The sequence below is a fragment of the Ambystoma mexicanum genome, chromosome 7q, assembly GCF_040938575.1.
Source record: "Ambystoma mexicanum isolate Mex_15411 chromosome 7q, UKY_AmexF1_1, whole genome shotgun sequence".
NCBI lineage: Eukaryota > Metazoa > Chordata > Amphibia > Caudata > Ambystomatidae > Ambystoma > Ambystoma mexicanum.
The window spans coordinates 65,998,287-66,013,954 of record NC_090941.1 but is presented as its reverse complement, the minus strand read 5'-3'; positions in this window follow the sequence as shown (position 1 = coordinate 66,013,954).

Here is a 15,668-nt window from a genome sequence, read left to right as displayed (position 1 = left end):
TTCTGGTCAATGCTTCTTGCACAGTGTAAAAGAAAACAGCATTGCCAATGGTGCTCAAATAAATGCCATTTCTACGGAACCACTGCATATTTTGCAACCTCATGATCTCATAGTGGGTGGAGAACATGGCTGTATAAACTCACGCATAATTCTGTTTATAGCACACCTCCTGAACTCTGGGGACAAATTACACCGTCGTGGACCCATACTCCTCTTGGCCTTATGCATGAGAAAAGGACCTTGGCAGCAGGATAAATATGCATCACTGTGGTCAGCAACCTCTTCAGGTGACAGACTAATCATCCACACAACATGTAACCCAAATGTAAACTTTCATAGTGCAGCACAACAAAGTCAACGTTCGTGACGGATGCCACATATCTGCACAGGTGTTACGCTCACCTGGCTCCCACAGGGGCGTCGGTCGGACCCGGACAGTTGTGGTCTCCACAGAGATGACAGACTTGACTGGCCCTCCTAATCTCGTCTGCTTGACCGGTAGAAGTATTCTCCTACAAGTGGAGAGAGGAGTTTAGCCACCCGAGGATTCTAGCAATGGCACCCCGCTGTTCTCCCCACTAATCACCTCCGAAATTCCCTTTCAGTAATCTCACTTTATAATCTTGAAAGATGAGCTCTCTATCCTGCGTGGATTGCAGGGGCGTGTAGATACCAGTTACTTCACTGGTTCGAAGGCATTGGGAGAGTTCCGGATGAGTATTGACTCTGAGGTTCCTGGCGAGGACTAGTAAGTATAAAGTTCATAGAGTTCAATATGTCCAACATTCACTCTTGTCCCATTCCTATCTTATCTTGCAACTGAGTCCTAGAGAAGTTGGTCTTGTGGCAGCTGATGGTGTGCGGGTGAGAGTCTGTATTACCCGACGCTGTCCGGTAAATGATGCATGTATTTAACGTGTTGTTTTCTCTCCTTTTACAGGTGCGGAGCATGAGGAAGTGGAGAGTTAAAGAATTATGCCTCCGTTGGTAAATCAGGTAAGTCTATGGTGGTAAAAGAGATTGTATTTGTTGGCTCTCTCGGCTCACCTTGTTGTTTCTTTTTGTCCCCTAGGTGCCGGAGTTCGGCGAAGAAATGATGGAGGCAGCGCCGAATCGAAAGATGCTGTGAGGACTGGTGGGTATGGCGCGGCGCTGCAGTTGGCGATGCGACGCGTGCAGAAAATAACGTTCTTTCCAGGTTCGGAGACGTGATGGATCCGGAATCAGGTGAGGAACTGAAATAATGTTCGTTTTTCTAACCTTGCCTCTTCTTTCCTCTTCTTCTAGGAGCTCCGGATTCAAGACGGGCATGGCAGAAGACTGGATGCTGGCTTGCAGGCACGGTGAGCGTTACGCTGCTGGATGCAGAATAACGCGAAGCGTGTGCTGCTGTTCGGGCGTGGTTTAAATAGCCTCCAAAGTAGTTCCAGGTAAGAAGTTCCCCAGAACCACACCCGAGTAAAAAATAGTCCCTGTAGTAAAATAGTCCCATCCAGGCCTCACGTTGACTTGGATTCATTTGCAGCATGGTCTGCATGAGGTAAGTAATGTCTATGAGCCTGGCGCCTATGGCGCCAGGACTGATTTCTGTTATGAGCCTGGTGCCCAAGGCGCCAGGACAGAACTCAGACAGCCCCCAGCCGGGGCTTCTGGGGTTTTAATAAATATCTGGCTGCCTGCTCCCGGGGTTGATGGGCTTGATCCGGATGCCCGGGAGTAGGCATCATGACAACATGCGAACCATTGTCATGATCTCTGCTTCCAAAAGGTCAGGGTTTTCCCAACTCCCTTGGAAGCAGATCCATAACCCAGGTTCCGAGGGCCAACCAGTCCCAATTGGGACCTTTTGGACCCAGTCCTGGCGCCAGTGGCACCAGGCTCATAAATATGCCCAGTCCCAGCGCTGGAAGCGCCGGGCTCATAATGCTTGGGTGGACTTACCTGCAGCAGACCATGCTGCTTACTTGCCTGCCAGTTGAGCCTCTGATCCTCTTCTGTTTGGAAATACTTTTCCTGTTGGGTGGGGCAGGAGCCACTCCCTAGGTTCAGAACACTGGAACTCTTCTGGAAAGCAGGAACTCTTTTCTTACCTAGGCGTGGCTGTGGAAGGAGACACCTAAGCACTACAGGAGGCTATTTAAACCACACCCGATGGATGAATCTTGCTTTGCGTTATTCTGCATCCTCTGCAGCAGAACGCTCATCGTGTCTTCTGCATCTGATCCTGGGCCTAAGGAAAAAGGCTTACCATCCTGAATCCAGTCTTCAGCAACACCTATAAAGACAAGAAACAACAGGTTAGCATTACGGTCTTCAGTGACAGCGCTTCACTTACCTGATCCATCGGCTGTCATCAACGCCTCGCGCTGCATTCCAGCATCTGAAAGACAAATGCTTACCTACTCTTCGTGCGCTCCGGAGATCTTCGCACTGCATTCCGGCATCTGAAAGACAAAAGCTTACCAACTCTTCGCACGCTCCGGAGGCCTTCGGCGCTGCATCCCGCATCTGAAAGACAAAACAAGGTGCGTTTAAAGACATTGGGGAACTTTAATACTCACGTGCCATTACTCCTTTCCACATCTAACCCAGTGGGTATTCCGGCACCCTGCAGCCGCTCCGAACTTGTACCTGCAAAATAAAAAGACAGTTAGAGCGCATCGTGAAGCAGGCAACAAGCGCTTACTTACGTGCTTCCAGGCGCTTCAATTCATCACACGGGCTCCATCTTCAACTCACTTCAGCCCGTCATCCGCCATCGCCGGAACCCTGCAAAACAAGAGACATCATTACTAAAGACTTTTAAAGACATTAGAATTACTCGAAACTTACCGTTCGTGCAGTAAACGACGGACAGCAGTCCTCTGAAGTCAAGAGGCCTGCTCCCCTTATCCAGTGAAGAAACTGGTTACAGCACCCTGCCCCGAGGCAGATGGAGAGCACGGCGTTCACTTACCTAAGACATCTTACCCTTCGAGTCAGACATACAGTGCACAGAGGTCCAGCCCAAAGAGCCAGCCGTGTGTTACACATCACCTTTGAAGATACGGTATACGCCCAGTCAAGACCGGCGCCTCTACGGGAATCAGGTGAGCGTTACAGAACGCAAAGCCTACCGCAAAACTCCCGTCCAGGCGCTATGGAAACCTTGGATACCGACCAGCTAGCCCAGTTACTTGGGGAACTAAGGGCAGAAGTGCATGCAGCCCATCAGGAAACGAACGCTCTAAGAAGGGAATTGATTATTTCCAAGGAGCGAACAGATGATCTCGCTAGACAATTGCTACAATCACAAGCCGGACAGACCCCATTACCCGCATCTGGGGGAAATCTTCCTTCTACATCCTCTATGAATCCAGTGCAGATCAACCTACCTGGGAATGTACCTCTGGCTCCGCCCAAACGATTTTCTGGTGACCCAAAGAGGTTTGCAGTATTTATCAATCAGCGCCGGTTGCATTTCTTATGCCGGCCAGCAGCCTTTCCAACTGATCAAGCTAAAGTAGCTTTCGTGCTTTCATACCTTAGTGGCAATGCGGCAGACTGGTCGATCCCTCTAGTAAATCAAGATGATCCGGTCCTCCATGATTTTCAAGCTTTTCAGCTCAGTATGGAAAAACTGTTCGCAAGACATTCACAGGGGCAGGCCTTGGACAATAAGCTTCTTTCGTTGCGACAAGGTAATCAAGACCTTTTGGCTTATATTGCGCCTTTCAACATACTGATAGTGGAAACTCAATGGCCTGAGGACAAAAGGATTACGCTGTTTTATAGAGGTCTACTTGGAGAGCTCAAAGATGTGTTAGCCCAAGTAGTGAATCCCCCACAAGATTGTTCGGACTATATAGACTTAGTTGTTCAAATAGATCACAGACTGCAGAACAGGAAGGCCGATCGTTCCAAATTTGATGCTCGAGTATTTTCCAAACCGCCAACTCCTTCCAAAGGAGTAGACTCCGGGGAACCCATGCAAATAGGGGGCCTGAAAGGTCCTCTAACACAAAAGGAGCGGGAAAGGAGAAAACAGTTGCAATTATGCCTCTATTGCGGAAACTCAGGGCACTTTCTTCGAGACTGTCCGGTGAAACCTGCCAAGAAGGCAGTAGGAGCTGCAGTTACCAAAGTTACAAACTCTGAGCAGGGAAACGACCTCGCCCGACAAGAATAGAGGTCCTCTTGCCGAGCGTGAAAACCAGTTCCGTGACCTCGCATTTCGTGATACCTATGGTCCTCATTAGCCCTGATAATCCGGATCGATTACATGCAATTGAAGCTTACGTCGACAGCGGTGCCATCGGCAATTATGTGGATCATGAAATGGTTTTGAGGATGAATCTAACTCTTTGTCCCAAGGCTGTAAAGGACGTCATTACTACGGTGGATGGAACGGAGATAGCCTCCGGACCAGTAACGCATACCACTCAAGAAGTGACGTTAGTAAGTCAAGATGGACACCATGAGAAGATCGTGTTTGATGTGATCAAGGCTCCTCAGTTTCAGATTATTCTAGGAATACCTTGGTTAGAGAAACACAATCCTCTGATCGATTGGCGAGCAAGAACGGTCCAGTTTCCAGAATGTGTCTCTACTTGTCACCCTCCACCTGGTGTTGCACTGGCAGCAATTTCTTCAGAGACTCCCCAGTTACCTCCCGAATACCTAGAATACCAAGATGTTTTCCGGAAGGATCAGGCTAACTCTCTACCTCCTCATAGGTCTTATGACTGCCAGATAGACCTGATACCTGGATCTACTCCTCCTTGTAGTAGAATTTATGCCCTCACCGAGCCTGAGAACCTTCACCTTCGACAATACCTGGATCAATACCTGGCAAATGGGTTTATTCGTCCTTCCAAGTCCCCTGCTTCTTCAGCTTTGTTCTTCGTTCCAAAAAAGGAAGGAGACCTTAGAACTTGTATAGATTATCGCTCCCTGAACCAGATCACCGTCAAGAATAGATATCCGTTACCTTTGATCCCTGAACTCCTGGACCAAGTCAGAAAAGCATGCATATATACAAAGCTGGATCTTAGAGGAGCCTACCACTTGGTACGAGTAAAAGAGGGCGATGAATGGAAGACGGCCTTCCGCACCAAATATGGGCTATTTGAATATCAGGTCATGCCCTTCGGACTTTGCAATGCCCCGACCGCCTTTCAATATTTTATGAACGATGTCCTCAGAGAGCTCATAGATGTGTGTGTTGTTGTTTACATTGACGACATCCTCGTTTATTCTTCATCGGAATCTGAACATCGGAAACACGTGAAAATGGTCCTCGAAAGATTGCGTCAACACAAACTTTTCGCTAAGTTGGAAAAATGTGTTTTCAACGTGACTGAAGTTGAATTCTTGGGATTCATATTATCACCTAGCGGAGTGCGTATGGATTCAAAGAAGGGCGATGCAGTTCTCAAATGGCCATCACCATCCTCCGTAAAAGGTGTGCAAAGCATGTTAGGCTTCGCTAACTTTTACCGCAGGTTTATCCCCGAATTTTCTCGGATAGTCCAGCCCATCACTGCCTTGTTAAAGAAAAACAAACGTTTTGAATGGTCTACCGAGGCGGAACAAGCTTTCCAGGATTTGAAGACTAGATTTATCTCTGCACCAATCTTAAAACACCCTCGCCCCGAACTCCCCTACATCGTGGAAACTGATGCTTCAAGCCTTGCCATGGGGGAAGTTCTATCACAAAAGGACCCGGTAACCAATCAGTTGCATCCCGTGGCATTATGGTCCCGCAAATTCTCGCCTCCTGAAATCAATTACATGATTACTGACAAGGAACTTCTGGCTATCAAGTCTGCCTTTAAGGCTTGGCGGCATTATCTGCTGGGGGCCCGACACACCGTTACTGTGATTACGGATCACCGAAACCTGCAATATTTGAAAACCGCAAAAGCCCAATCCTCTAGACAACTCCGTTGGGCATTATTCTTTGCCGAGTTTGACTTCATAATTACCTATCGACCTGGTACAAAAAACGGTAAAGCTGATGCCCTTTCTCGGATGGGAGTGGAAGAACACTTGATCAACCCTAAACCTGTACCAATCATTCCCGAACAAAGAATTCTGGGTGTAATCGCCACACAATCCATAGAGGAAGTTAAGGATGAAGCCAGGCAACTTGTAACTCCAGCAGACATACAGAATTGGCATCTGCAGGGAAAGGACTTTGCAGTAAAGGACAACTTATTGTATTTCCAAGAACTATTAAACCTGCCCAGCACAGATTTACAGAAAAAAGTAATCTCTTGTTATCACGATTCTTTAATGGAAGGACATCCCGGTATGGCCAAGACCTCAGAAAAAATCAAGCGCTACTTCTGGTGGCCGTCTTGGAAAAAAGATATCAGAGACTTTATAATGTCCTGTGGAGTATGCGCCCAAAACAAGAGTCAAAAGGAAAGACCAGCAGGCCTCTTACGCCCTATTGACATCCCACCTCGCCCTTGGCATACGCTTTCTATGGACTTCATCACCGATCTACCTCCATGCTCCGGCTACAATACGATTCTAGTAATCGTGGACTTATTCTCCAAGATGGCGCATTTCATTCCGCTCAAAGGCTTGCCAACAGCAGCAACTCTGGCCCGAGAATTTCTCGAAAACATCGTCCGACTGCACGGTTTTCCTTCGGTTCTAATTTCGGATCGAGGTAGTCAATTTATTTCTCATTTTTGGCGAAGTTGCTGTCGGTCGGCTCAAATTGATGTGAGACTATCGACCAGTCACCACCTTCAGACCGACGGACAAACCGAGAGGACCAATCAAACTCTGGAACAGTATTTACGCTGCATGCTGCAACAAACTGAAAAAACTTGGAAAGACATCCTTTGGATAGCCGAATATGCCTACAACAACTCTGTCCATTCGGGAACTGGGAAAACCCCGTTTTTTCTTTTATACGGCAGTCACCCTCGAACCTCGGAGTTGGATCCCCTCCAAGATCTTGAAACACCAGCAGTTGACTACCTGCATTATACAATCACTCAAGCCTTTAAGGAAGCTGTTTCTCACCTTCAAAGGGCTAAAGAACAATACAAGAAAGGAGCAGATCAACATCGGAAGGAAGCCCCTCAATATCAAGTAGGGGATCAAGTCTGGTTATCCACCAAATATCTACCTCTAAAAGGGCCACGCACATTCAACCCAAGATACTTTGGTCCCTATTCCATCACTACCATAGTAAACCCAGTAGCGGTCAAGTTGGACTTGCCCCCGCACATGAAGATACATCCGGTCTTCCACGTCTCTCTATTAAAACCTGTGCAACCTCAAACCCGACTAACTAAATCTCCAAAACCCATCCTAGTTGATGGAGAACTCGAGTTTGAAGTCAAAAGCATTCTGGACTCCAAGATCTCCAAATCTAAACTATTTTACCTAATTGACTGGAAAGGCTACGGCCCCCAAGAGAGATCCTGGGAACCTGCTGAATATGTCCACGCTCCTCGCCTAATCAAAAGATTTCACCGAACATTTCCTGACAAGCCAAAACCCCCGGGGAAGCCCGGTTTGGGAGGGGCCTTGAGGGGGGGTACTGTCATGATCTCTGCTTCCAAAAGGTCAGGGTTTTCCCAACTCCCTTGGAAGCAGATCCATAACCCAGGTTCCGAGGGCCAACCAGTCCCAATTGGGACCTTTTGGACCCAGTCCTGGCGCCAGTGGCACCAGGCTCATAAATATGCCCAGTCCCAGCGCTGGAAGCGCCAGGCTCATAATGCTTGGGTGGACTTACCTGCAGCAGACCATGCTGCTTACTTGCCTGCCAGTTGAGCCTCTGATCCTCTTCTGTTTGGAACTACTTTTCCTGTTGGGTGGGGCAGGAGCCACTCCCTAGGTTCAGAACACTGGAACTCTTCTGGAAAGCAGGAACTCTTTTCTTACCTAGGCGTGGCTGTGGAAGGAGACACCTAAGCACTACAGGAGGCTATTTAAACCACACCCGATGGATGAATCTTGCTTTGCGTTATTCTGCATCCTCTGCAGCAGAACGCTCATCGTGTCTTCTGCATCTGATCCTGGGCCTAAGGAAAAAGGCTTACCATCCTGAATCCAGTCTTCAGCAACACCTATAAAGACAAGAAAGAACAGGTTAGCATTACGGTCTTCAGTGACAGCGCTTCACTTACCTGATCCATCGGCTGTCATCAACGCCTCGCGCTGCATTCCGGCATCTGAAAGACAAAGGCTTACCTACTCTTCGTGCGCTCCGGAGATCTTCGCACTGCATTCCGGCATCTGAAAGACAAGAGCTTACCAACTCTTCGCACGCTCCGGAGGCCTTCGGCGCTGCATTCCGCATCTGAAAGACAAAACAAGGTGCGTTTAAAGACATTGGGGAACTTTAATACTCACGTGCCATTACTCCTTTCCACATCTAACCCAGTGGGTATTCCGGCACCCTGCAGCCGCTCCGAACTTGTACCTGCAAAATAAAAAGACAGTTAGAGCGCATCGTGAAGCAGGCAACAAGCGCTTACTTACGTGCTTCCAGGCGCTTCAATTCATCACACGGGCTCCATCTTCAACTCACTTCAGCCCGTCATCCGCCATCGCCGGAACCCTGCAAAACAAGAGACATCATTACTAAAGACTTTTAAAGACATTAGAATTACTCGAAACTTACCGTTCGTGCAGTAAACGACGGACAGCAGCCCTCTGAAGTCAAGAGGCCTGCTCCCCTTATCCAGTGAAGAAACTGGTTACAGCACCCTGCCCCGAGGCAGATGGAGAGCACGGCGTTCACTTACCTAAGACATCTTACCCTTCGAGTCAGACATACAGTGCACAGAGGTCCAGCCCAAAGAGCCAGCTGTGTGTTACACATCACCTTTGAAGATACGGTATACGCCCAGTCAAGACCGGCGCCTCTATGGGAATCAGGTGAGCGTTACACCATCCCGCCAAAACTGCAGTCACCCTGACAGGCTCAGAAAGCGTCCACTCCTTCCAACCCGAAATTACCAGCAACGCCTCTTTGCACACAAAACCTGTGCATTTGGCGCACAAAGGTATCACTGACGATAAGCACTGTGCATCTCTCCATCTCGACCACCCTCATGACACAGTATTGGGACAAAATGGTACCACCTCTTCCTGTCAACCACGCCCTAAACTCCTATTGGACTATTTCCCACACTTCCATTTGCCTTTCCACCCTGCTCATAATGGCAGGATGTGCAAGTGCGTTTTCCCATCTACAATGAGGGCCACGGCCCAGTGAAGCTCACACAATTCTTCTTCCCATTGCACTGTCACTTTTTTCAGCACTCCCCCATTCGGTGCTGTCAGATTTTCAAACACGCATGCAGCAATCACATACAAAACCTCTGCATTGCACACCACTCGATATTTCAGTACACTTTCCATTTGATTGCAAAGCGCCTCCACCAGAAACTTCTGCGATATAATGCATGATTGCAGCATCCACAAAGATCCTAAAATGCACCCAGCACATCTTTGGCCATGCACACAACATTGCAACTGTTTCCACACTCACCAAAACACTATACATCCAAGCAAGCAACCATGTGGGCACCTAACATTATGCACAAACGTAACATACATAGCAGCACTTCTACCCAACTCCCCCACACCATAAAACACCCATTCACAAAAACGTGTCTCACTTAGCAGAATCCACAAACACACCACAGCCTGCACCACCCCTATACACTGAAATTCACTAAGTATTGTGTCACTGGCAACCTAAGCACAACAGCTGCAAACATTGGGCCTACTTCAATAAATCTGCACACAGCAGAGAAACCAACCACATATAAGCTGCACTTCAACCACACCCATTTCTATACTCACATTACATACACACTGCACACTGTGGCCACATTTTGCAACTATCACCACAACCATGGAATGCACAATACACGCTTTGCAACTCACTTGTGGTGCTGTAGCACATTGACAATGTGGTCCACACCCATTCTCCAAAGATCACCACGCTGTGCCTCTTGCACAGTCAAACCTGCATTGCTCCAGTGAGTATGCTCCTTCCACACATTCCCTGCACCATAATGCAACCATGCATGTCAACATGACACCAACTACCAATATACACATACGCACCACTGCCACCAGCACTCCTACCCAACCTGTACACTGCTATGGTGCTATAAAATGCAACAGTTAACATAACGCCCATGTGGGCAGCTAACATTATGCAGAAACATAACATACGTAGGCAGCGGCACTTCACCCCAACTCCTCCGCACCATAAAACACCCATTCACGAAAACAGGTCGCAATTACCAGAATCCACAAACATACCACAGCCTCCACCACCCCTAGACACTGCCATTCAAAAAGTATTGTGTCACTGGCAACCTCTGCACACCAGCTTCACAACATTGGGCCTACTTCAATAAATCTGCACACAGCAGAGTAACCAACCACATATAAGCTGCACTTCAACCATACCCAATCCCATACTCACATTAGGTACATACTGGGCCTCATTACAAGGGTGGCGGCCACGGTATGAATGGTGCCAGTAAGGCACCGGCACCGTTCATACCGGGCCGCTGCATTACGAGTTCTACTAGCGGGTTTCTGACAGCCCGCCAGGTCTTACCTGGTGGGCTGTGCGGCACCCGCGAGCAGAACTCGTGATTGCACCAGCACTGTTATCAACGGTGCTGGTGCAAACATTGCTCCCCACCCCCATTTTGCCCTATAGGGCAGAATGGAGATCGGGAGCACGGAATTACCACCACCCGCGAATGGACAATTACCGGCCCACTCATCTCGTAATGGGCCAGTTATTGCCCAATCGTGGGAGGGGGTGCCGGTAGCGAGCATGCCGGTAGCTGTGCCTGCCATACAGGCATGGCTACTGCCATGCTCGTAATGAGGCCCACTGCAGCTCGTGGCCACAATACACAACTTCTCACTGCACCATCTCCTGCAGCACACCCAATACTGTAGCATCTTGCAACTATCACCACAACCATAGAATGCACACTACACGCTTTGCAACTCACTTATGGTGCTGTAGCATGTCGCCACACCCATTCTCCAAAGATCACCACCCCGTGCCTCATGCAGTGTGAAACCTGCATTGCTTCAGTGGATATGCCCCTTGCACACATTCCCTGCACCATAATGCAACCATGCATGTCAACATGTCACCAACTACCACTGTGCACGTGTGCACCACTGGCACCAGCACTCATAACCAACTTCCACACCGCAATGGACATGCACCGCGTTACATGCAACAGTTACCATAATATATAAACATTACACTGTCTCTGGCACCCCTACACCCTTTCATTCACATACTATTGTCTTACCCACTTCCATTCAGAAAGTATTGTGTCACTGCCAACCTATCCACATTCTGTTCGCAACACTGGCCCTACTGCAACCAATCTGCACACTCCAACCTATGCAAGCACCACCCTCTACCGAATGCAGAGTCAAACATGCGTTCCTGCGGTGGGTATGCGAAGCCCCACGGTCTTGAGTGCATGCCCTACACCCTATGATCTACGGCCTTCGGCCATGCACCCAATAGCCTATTCCTTCCACAGACCCACCGCACCTTCATTCATCCATGCATACCACCATGTGCCCAACTACCGCATTCCATCCGCAGCGCACAGCCATCTGCGCTCCCTCCCAACCTATGTCAGGTGCAATCCAGTCCCCCCTCGCAATTGACCTTATGATTAGTAGGCCACCACTCACCACGAAAAGAGATCGCCGCAAACAGCTGGCGGCAGAAGCTATGGGGCCGTTACGACAGCTGCCTCAAATCACCACACAAAGTACTTGCCCACATATGTCACATGAACCACTTCTCTCTCCCCCACCCGTTCCCTCCCTTATTGCCACCAACACATTCCGTATGGTACATTTTCCAGACCCTTCCGTTGCCGCTCTGTCCTCCGATACACCATGGCGTTGTTCCCAAAAAATGTTGATGCACACCACACTTCCCTCCAGCCAACCACCGGCCGCGTCCAAACTTCTCAGACAGGATGCCATACCGCGAGCCAATGACACTTGTGTCCGCGGAGCGAACAGGGAAATGGGTCCGAGGATATCACACATTTTTTGGGACGTGCATTTCAGTTCTCTGCAACAAGAGTACGTGTTGGATTTCCACCAAACACGCAAAAACATGCTTTCTGACCCAAGCCCCTGCTCCTGCCGCAAATTTGGTGAAAATACATCCAGCCTAGCCGTGTGCAAAGTTTTTCCCCATTCAGTCTATGGAAAAAAAATTAAACCTTGCCCAACTTGGCGAAAAGGTTCTGAGCCGGCTATATACTTTTTTTGCAAAGTTTGGTGAGGATTCGTCCAGGGGGAGCAAAGTTATAAGCCACTGAAAAAGTGCTCTTCCTATGAGTTTAGCAACTTAACCATAACTACACGACCGCTACCGCGGGCCGTGTAATGAATTAAATTGTATATGTTTTCTACTCTGAGTACCAGGGCTCACATCAGAAATAATATTCATGGTACATGAGGCACCTTAGAGTCGTTCTGCATTCCTCCATCTCTCTCTCTCTCTCTCTCTCTCTCTCTCTCTCTCTCTCTATCTCTCTCTTTCTGTTCCTGATACACACATACACAAGTCCCTCTCTCTCACAGACATTCCTTTCTTTCTTTCTTTCTTTCTTTCTTTCTTTCTTTCTTTCTTTCTTTCTTTCTTTCTTTCTTTCTTTCTTTCTTTCTTTCTTTCTTTCTTTCTTTCTTTCTTTCTTTCCCACTGTCTCTCTCTTTAGGTTATGATTAGTAGGCCATCTTTAGCCCTGTCTGATTTTCCCTAAATGTGTTACTCTGTTCTATGTCATTGTTTCTTTTAACTTGTCCACAGGGGTGTGTATTTCTTTACCTGGACCACCATGTAAGAAATCTGTAGAGATTTTACAATGTCACAGCCCAATACCTGATTTGTTTGAGATGCAGTAACCAATACTCTATAAGAGATTGATTATAAAATCTAGTTTCCTGAATAACCTCATTAATAACGTGGGCCTAGTCATGAACTTAAATATTTTTAGATGACCTCACCGGTCATAATCATGGACTATTTAGCGGGCCCCCAGAGTCATGGCCTTGGTGAAGGTGATGGCACTAAGTTAAGAAATGGTAATTTACTAAGCGATACTTTGCCTATCTATATGCCTATTAGGAAATTGCGGCCAAACCAAGGGGAATAGACAATGGGCCTCATTACGATCCTGGCGGCCACGGTATGAACGGTGCCGGTAAGGTACTGGCACCGTTCAATCCGGTCCGCCACATTACGAGTTTACTCGCGGGTGGCGGTATGCACATCTGGTCTGGCCAGACGTGCATATTGGCACCCGCGAGCAGACCAGGATGCTAACAACAGACCCGTAATTAACGGGTCCGTTGTTAGCATCCTCCCAATTCCCATTTAGCCCTACGGGGGCTCAAATGGGAATGGGGACGTACCGGGTCCGGGTCCCGAAAATGGGATTTACCGGGCCCGCAAATGTCGGAATGGCCCGGTAAAGCCCTTTTTCCGGGACCTGGACCCGAGTTTGGGGGTAGCCATGCCGCTAAAAACGGCATGGCTACCTCCAAACTCGTAATGAGGCCCAATATACTTGAAGTCAAAGGACACTTGAATGGTTGAATTCCAAAGTTTTGGTTAGAAGGGGCACTGTGTGCCCTGCATCTCAGATATTGATTAAGATGATTGCGCCCAGATAGGGAAGGCAGAGTGCAGAGGCATAGTGATGAGTAGGTGGGACACAGAGGTCAGGTAATAGGAAGGGGAGAAACTCAGTGCTGCAGGTATATGCTTTCATTGCCCTGTACGCTGCGCCTCCCTTGCATGGCCAAAGCATACAGGCTCATTGGCAAAATTCTATGTTCATACAGCTGTCACATATCTCCCGCCTCTTGTCCAGTACTGACAGCTGTCAGTGACAAAGTGAGGGGACATCTCATTCCGAGGTCAGGGAAGGACACAATTCCTAAACAATGTGGGGGGAACTCATTACCGTATGTAATGGAAATTGAAATCACATTAAGTGAACAGATATTAACGTGAAACAGGCATTTTTTTTCAATTGGTCTTTACCAATCGCAGAAAGTGCAAAGGACAAATAAACATGTGCCCCTCAGAATATTATTCATGAGCACAGGTAATGGGCTATGAGTACCATCTAAGGCATTTACTCAAAGACAGGTAGCCATGGCCAAAAAAGAGCTTCATGAACCCGGGTTCGTGGTTCAAACACAACTTGCTCCTTCACTGAGAGCCAGTGAAGTCTTCTGAGCACAAGAGATATGTACCCATGCTGTCGGGTCTTCATATGCGCTCACATTTATGAGTTTTGTAAGACTTGAAGACCAAGGAGTCGACTGCTAAGCTCTCAGAAAAAGAGAATTCGAATAATGATTTGCTTCAATGATAGCACGAGGAATGGCAATGCAATGCAACTCTGATCACAAAGGTCTCAACTGCCTAAGAAGCGTTTGATCATAATGCACTGGCACAGAGATGCTATTTTCTTGTAGATTCATAGAGAAGGTTGTGTTGAAGAACATTTTGGTGTCTTGACCTTCTTCTGTACTGGTATTAAGACATATAAATGTGAAGGTGAACCTCTGTGAACCTCTGTGTAGAATAGGGAGTTGACAGGGTCAGTATCTCTGTTCTCTTGGTTCAAGCTAAGCCTGGTTCCAGTCATCTAGTTTTCTACATAGTGAAACATCTTTTGTAAGTGATGCATATCCAAGAATGCCTAGCAAATGCCTATCTAATGCCTATAATAGCAGAGCCCTCACCTGTAGACAGTTGCCGTAGGGGTTGTTTGACTATGTATACTACCCATTCCCCCTCTTCCACTGCAACCTATAGAATACAGCTGAGTCCCACGAAAAAAAACCTGGTCCAGCTGTCACATAGTCACTGTCACAGCAGCCATCTCTGTGCCAGAACACGGTATTCTGCATGATTTTGATAAAGTTTTAAACTAGTCATCTCTGCTAGTAATTGAATATTCACCTAATTCTAATTACTATTGGCATGCAACGTAATGCTCTTTTTATTTAGATGTGTGCGCAGACTGCAGTCTTCCGAATTCACTTCCACCCCACAACACTTCAAAGCCATAGCATTAGCAGTAGGCCTCACTACAAAAAATAAAATAAAATAACATAACATTTTAAAAAAATACAAAACGGTTGGCTTTGCCTATGCCTGTTTTTAATAGGAATTCAATGCAAGTAGTAGATGCGAAGACGCACATATTGCTGTAAAATCAAGTGGTTGAAGGCACACTTTGTTAACACATTTTGATTACACCAGAATCTGATTTATAACTGCAATTTCATGTTTCAGGACAATGCTTAGAGATAACAAAGGGCCGTCTGATAAACGCCTATCGTTTAATGTTGCTGAGCAGTAGCTAGCTCAAAGAGTCATGGGAAGGGTGCATTAGGGATAGGGTGGGTGGGTAGCAGGGGGAGGGACGGAGGATGGCCATAGGGATTAGCATGTCCCTGTGTAGTCAATTGGTTATAAAGATCAAACAACACCCACAGGCTTGTCCCGTCTCGCATTTTATCTATAGCTCCTATGCAATAGTATTGGCTTTGTAGGAGGCACTGTCAAAAACTACCGAAGGAGCCAGAATGACCCATTCATAACATGA